The sequence below is a fragment of the Gastrolobium bilobum genome, unplaced genomic scaffold (genome assembly GCF_033153095.1).
Source record: "Gastrolobium bilobum isolate Gb01-03AN ecotype WA unplaced genomic scaffold, APGP_CSIRO_Gbil_v1 utg1142, whole genome shotgun sequence".
Classification (NCBI taxonomy): Eukaryota; Viridiplantae; Streptophyta; class Magnoliopsida; order Fabales; family Fabaceae; genus Gastrolobium; species Gastrolobium bilobum.
The window spans coordinates 142975-149254 of record NW_026895413.1 but is presented as its reverse complement, the minus strand read 5'-3'; positions in this window follow the sequence as shown (position 1 = coordinate 149254).

Below are 6280 nucleotides of genomic sequence, written 5' to 3'. Positions count from 1 at the left end.
TCACAGTGAAGGTCTCCCCAGTCTGTTTGTCACATAGCTAAACTGCCCCACAAGGGAAAACATTAGTAATCTCAAAAGGGCCACCCTATCTAGATCTAAGTTTACCAGGAATAAATTTTAGACGGGAATTAAATAGGAGGACTTTCTGGCCCACAACAAACTCCTTTCGTAGAATCTGCTTATCATGGAATGCCTTTGTTTTCTCCTTATATAAGCGCGAACTCTCATAGGCATCCAATCGAAGCTCCTCTAACTCTTGTAGTTGCAGCTTCCACTCTACCCCTGACTAAATTAAATCTATATTGCACTGCTTAATAGCCCAATAAGCCTGATGCTCCAACTCAACCGGCAGGTGACATGCTTGATCAAAGACAAGTCGATAAGGAGACACCCTAATCGGAGTCTTATAGGCAGTCTGATACGCCCATAAAGCGTCATCCAATCTCTTGCTCCAATCCTTCCGGTTAGAATTAACAGTCTTCTGGAGGATTTGCTTGATCTCTCTGTTGGAGACTTCAGCTTGACCATTGGTTTGTGGGTGGTAAGCAGTGGCAACCTTGTGAGTCACTCCGTACTTCCGTAGCAAAGCATCCATGCTTCAGTTACAAAAGTAAGAGCCCTGGTCACTGATGATAGCTCTAGGGATGCCAAACCTGCAGAAAATGTTAGATTTGACAAAATCTACAACCACAACATAGTCATCAGTCCTGGTAGCTTTCGCCTCAACCCATTTGGATACATAATCAACAGCTAGCAAGATATAAGTAAAACCATAAGAAACAGGAAATGGACCCATAAAGTCAATACCCCAAACATCGAAAATCTTATAGAAGAGTATAGGGTGCTGGGGCATCTCATGCCTACGGGAAATACTCCCTGCCTTCTAACAGTTATTACATGACTTAAAAAATAGATATGCATCATGGAATAAGGAAGGCCAAAAGAAACCAGAGTCTAACACTTTCTTAGCAGTTCTTTGAGGTTCAAAGTGACCACCACAAGCAGAAGCATGACAAAAATGCAAAACAGATTGAAACTCAACATCAGGTACACATCTCCCAATTACTTGATCACTACAAAATCTCCACAAATAAGGATCATCCCATACATAGTGTTTAGACTCACTTTTTAATTTCAGAATCTGAGCCTTAGTGGAATCAGCAGGAAAAACATTACCAACTAAGTAATTTACAAAATCGGCGTACCAGGGAAGCGTAACTTGCAGCTGTAAAAGCTGCTCATCAGGAAAGTCATCCCGAATGGGGGAAAGGTCTGATGGAACGTGAGTGACACGGCTCAAGTGATCAGCTACCAAGTTCTCTGCTCCACTCTTATCTTTTATCTCAATGTCAAATTCTTGGAGCAATAACATCCATCGAATGAGCCTAGGCTTAGCATCTGCCTTCTTCAAAAGAAACTTCAAGGCTGTATGGTCAGAAAAGACAATTACTTTAGTATCAAACAAATATGATCTAAACTTCTCAAGTGCAAAAATGATAGCCAAAAGTTCTTTTTTAGTGATGATGTAATTAGACTGGGTAGAATCCAAGGTTTTTGACGCATAGGAAATAACATGCGGGGCTCTATCAATCTGCTGAGCAAGAACAACACCGACAGCAAAGTTGGAGGCATCACACATAAGCTCAAATGGAAGAGACCAATCTAGCGGTTGGATCACTGGAGTAATGGTTAGGCATCGCTTCAACTGATCAAAAGCCGACTTACTGCATCAAAAGGAATGTTCCTTATAAAGCAGTATAGTTGCACCTGGAGTGCCCACTTGTCAGTGGCATCGTGGGTGGAGGGAGTAAGGTTAGAGTTGGCAAACAAAGCCTAGAATCTGGCTTCGTCTCTCAAGCTCCCCTTGCAGAGGGCTCCTTTGGCATAAACAGGGTTGCTAATGGTGATCAGGTCCTTCACGTCCCGCGTGAACTTTGAAACCTCTATGCTCTCTATGTATTCTTGGTATGGGCATTTGGGAACGATGGGGAGATTGAGTACTTCCTTAATAGCTGCATGGGAGAATGATACTTTCTTTCCCCCTCACAGTCACCTTATCAGTGGTGTACCCCTCAAGTAACCTCGTTGCGTGATACAAGAACTCAGCCACCAAGGAGGTGTTGACTTCACGTACGTCTTTGGCGAACAAAGTCCATCTAAGGCTGGTTAAGGCTTTCTTCACAAATGACGGAAGAGGAGCCTCGTCTTGCAAGAAAATGTTTCTCTCTGGGTAGAGAGATACAACTTCTTCGGTGATTTCAGGTACCTAGCTTCGGCTGGCCACAAGGGTAACAGTTACTGAAAGTCTAGTCATGGTTATGGAAGAAGAAGAGGTTAGGGAAAAATGCAGGAGAAAGGGTTTAATGAGAGCAAAAGTTTCTAAGTTAGCAGAAGGTAGTAAGGCTTTGAAGGAGGCAGGGGGTGAGTTTAAATAGGCATGCAGAGGAGGGAAAATGAGGAGTTTTTCAGGACGTGGAGGTTAAAGACAGGGAATTGAGGAGGTAGTGGAAGGGGAACGTTATAGAACGAATGGTCAGGGTTAGTGGTATTCAACTGCTACTGATGGTGGTAAGGAGGTGGAACGGTTTAAGTTAGAAACGTGGGAGAGAGGGAAATAGGGTAGGAGCAGTTGCATTAATGGCTGAGGAGACAGTTGCTTTTTCAGGGCACGTTTTCAAAATCTGCAATGAGTGCAGATTTGATAACGGCTGCGTATATGTAAGTGACTCAGCAGGGACAGGTGTCTTTGTCACTCTTATCTCCTAAGCCAAGGAACATTCCCTTTGTCTTTAACCTATACTCTAAAATAGCCATAATAATAATATACTAATTCCTAATAATTAAAATGCAAACCTACTTAATAAAAGAAACCGAAATATAAATTGCATTGTAAAGAAATACTACTTATTTATTAAGGTTAATATTAAAATTGCATTTTTTTAAAATTATATTTTTTTATGGGAATGTCTGGTTATTGAACCACCCCAAAACTACGTTCCTGGAATGGAACGTATCTTATTTGGACTTGGAGTTGAACATCAGACGTTCCCTCCATTTTGGGAGCCTTGTGGTTAAGTGTAACCACCCCAAAACTTTGCTCTTTGTGTAAAGGGCAAAGGTATCCACCCTAAAACCTCCCAGTCAGCGCTTAGTTTAATATCTTTAGCTAGACATGTTACTTACCTCTCATTCTTGTGGAGAAGAGGTTGAGGGAACTTCAGTATCCCCTGGTATTTTTCCTGGAGTTCTGGTGTCGAGGCTAGCAACTATCTGTCCCAGGTAGGATTTAATATTTCTGACCACAACATCGTTCCTGGTGACATATTCTTTGACATAATTCTCCAAGGTGTTGATGCGTTGGTCATCTCTTTGGAATAGAGCATAATTGGTTCTTCTTTGTGGTTCATATGCTCCATTTCTGCTGCCTTGTTGATATTGCTGCTGCTGATTGTCGTATGGTCTTTGGTTTGTGGGTGGTCTCCATTGAGGATTATGGTTCTGATCTTTCACTATGGTTCCTCCAGGATTTTGATTATTGTTGCTTCCTTCTTGCTGATTGTCTCTGGATTGGGTGAAGTTTCTGTTTCCAAAATTTTCTGCATAACATACCAAGGCAGTGGATGGGCAGTCTGCTGAATCATGGAGATCACCATAGGCTGAGCAAGGTTCACTCTCAGTTGTTGTGAGTTGTAAGACTTTCATCCTTAGTTGTTCTTGATCAGCTTTCAGATTCTTCACCTCATTCATTAGTATGGCCAGTTGGGATTCCATGGCAGTTTGTTTGTCTAATTCTAGCATGCCTGGCTTCCTTACTGGGCTCACCCAGTCTAGTGGCCATTGGAGACATCTTTATGCAGTGCCTTCTATGATTTTGTACCTGGATTCAAGAGTTTATATAAAAAAATATCCTCCTACAGCAAAGTCTAAATATGACTGAGAAGTATGATCAATCCCTTTATAAAAAGACTGTAAAATTTCCCAACTTTCCACCCCATGGTTTGGACACTTTCTAATGATGTCCTTATATCTCTCCCAAGCTTCATAGAGATTTTCTCCATAAACATTCTAAAATTAGACAGCTCTGCACTAACATCAGCTTGGCGAGACATAGGGAGAAATCTATCTATGAACTTATTAGAAAGTTCCTTCCAAGAGTGTATGGAACCAGGGGTTAGGGTTTTCATCTATGTTTTTTCTTTTGAGCCCAATAAATAAGGAAACAACCTCATTCTCCTACTTTTCTCTGTTACACCCTCAGTTCTAAAATTATCACAGATATCTTGGAAGTTTGTGAGGTGTGTGTAACGATCTTCTGTAGGGAGTCCATTGAAGACTCCTGCTTCCCTAATCATGTGAAACATGATAGGTTTGAGTTCAAAGTTGGGAGCTAATTAGGGAAGGATCACTCCCCTTTCTGGTCTGTTCCTGAAAGGAGCACCATAGCTTTGAAGTCCTGTTCAAGAAGAATTTCATCATTATTGTCATTATGATCATCCATATTTTCACAAATATTTTCCTTGAGATCTCTTCTTCTTCTATATAAAGTACGTTCTGATTCAGGGTCAAAGAAGAACTAAGGTATTTCAGTGGAGTGGTGAGAATCTGTTTTAGACTCTTCAGTCATAAACCATAAAACACAGATAATATGAACAGCAGAATATGTGAAAGAATAAAATTAAGAAAATGAAAATGAAATATACAGAGTATGTACTTAAAACAGTAGTAAGGACAAAATTTAGTGTGTCTATCCCCAGCAACGGCGCCAAAAACTTGTTGGGTCAAAAGCTGTTGGGTGAAAAATATATTATGATGGAGAACATTCTAGTTCAGTAAGAGAAAACACTTGTGTTCTCTTACTTTCAACCCAAGTTCGCAAGTGCACGCATCAAGTACTAAAGGGACTATTAGTGCCCAGATTATCGTTCCCACGAGGAAGAACTCTAAGTAATGCCTTAAACTGTTTTAGAAGGAATGAAAATGAAAAGAAAAGTTAGCAATTGACCTGTTTTGTCAAACGTTCCCTACTATCTTTACAACGTTCCTCAAGAGCAGTAGGTTCAATGTGACAGCAAACAGTTCATCGCTTCGTTATGTATGATACCCTTCTTGTTAAGAGAAGGAAAAACAATATTCATGGGGGATTTATAGATACAAGATTGAATAAATAAAGAAAAAAATAACAATAGGATTAACAGTAATTAAGAGACAACAATATGGATGATGTAAAACAGTTTTAACAGAAGGAACGAAATCGTTGTTCCATTCTTAAATAGTTATTTTCTCTACTCAAGACTTGAAACTTTTGTCTTTGTTCCAGTCTCTTCACTGCGAACCTCTAATTCCTCAGCTCATAGACTAAATGGCTCACAAGTTTTAGTATTCTTATGGATCCCTTGACTCCAACAGTTACGTAGCATAGGACCTTCAAATGAACGAGGTGGTCCCTTATTCCTAAGGCAACCAGAAGTGTTGTTTACACAACACTACCTTCCCCCTCTGGTTAAGCTGTCTGAAATCCCTTCCTTATGGAAGTTCCTTTCTCAGTATGTGTTCAATTTCCATTTATACATAATGAATATATCTTACTTAACCAGAGAAATACAAAAGCTCAGTACAAAAGTTTTGAAAATAAATATTTAAGAACTTTGCAGTTTTTCCGTTCCACAGATGGTTTAGCCCATGGCTACTACTTTAAACATAATTATTCTGAACTGAAGTCCCATAGACCTGAGATTCAGTTCAGCGATAACGAGTGGAAAGGAGAGAAATAACACTTATATTTAACTGGAAACAAATTAGGTTACACAAAATAGAAAATGGAGAATATGGTTGTTGCTCGTGAGGAGTCTCAAGTGGGTGATACAGAATAGAGAAGAAGTGTTGTCACTTAACTACAGCTAAAATTATCCAAAAGAAAACTACAAAATAAACTAAGTGATCTCTTCTTAAGAAATTCGATATGTTCTTCGTGCTGGAACGTCCTATTTATAGGCAGAAGAGTGAATGGCAAAGTAAGTAATTCCCTTAGAGTTGTTTTCTTGACTGCATGAAAGGGGCAGTGTGAACAGTGCTTTGTGGGGCGCGAATGGCTGGATGGGACAGTTATTGTTGAGATTTGTCTTTCCTTCTGATCATCCCATGCCTTGCTTTCCTCTTTAGCCAATAGGAACCGTTTATTCCCTGTTGCACACGTTTCCTCTTGCTTGATTGCTGCACCGCTTATGCTTTATGAAAACTTCTTTTCAACGTTTCCTGCAAAGTGGTCAGAAATATTAAATGA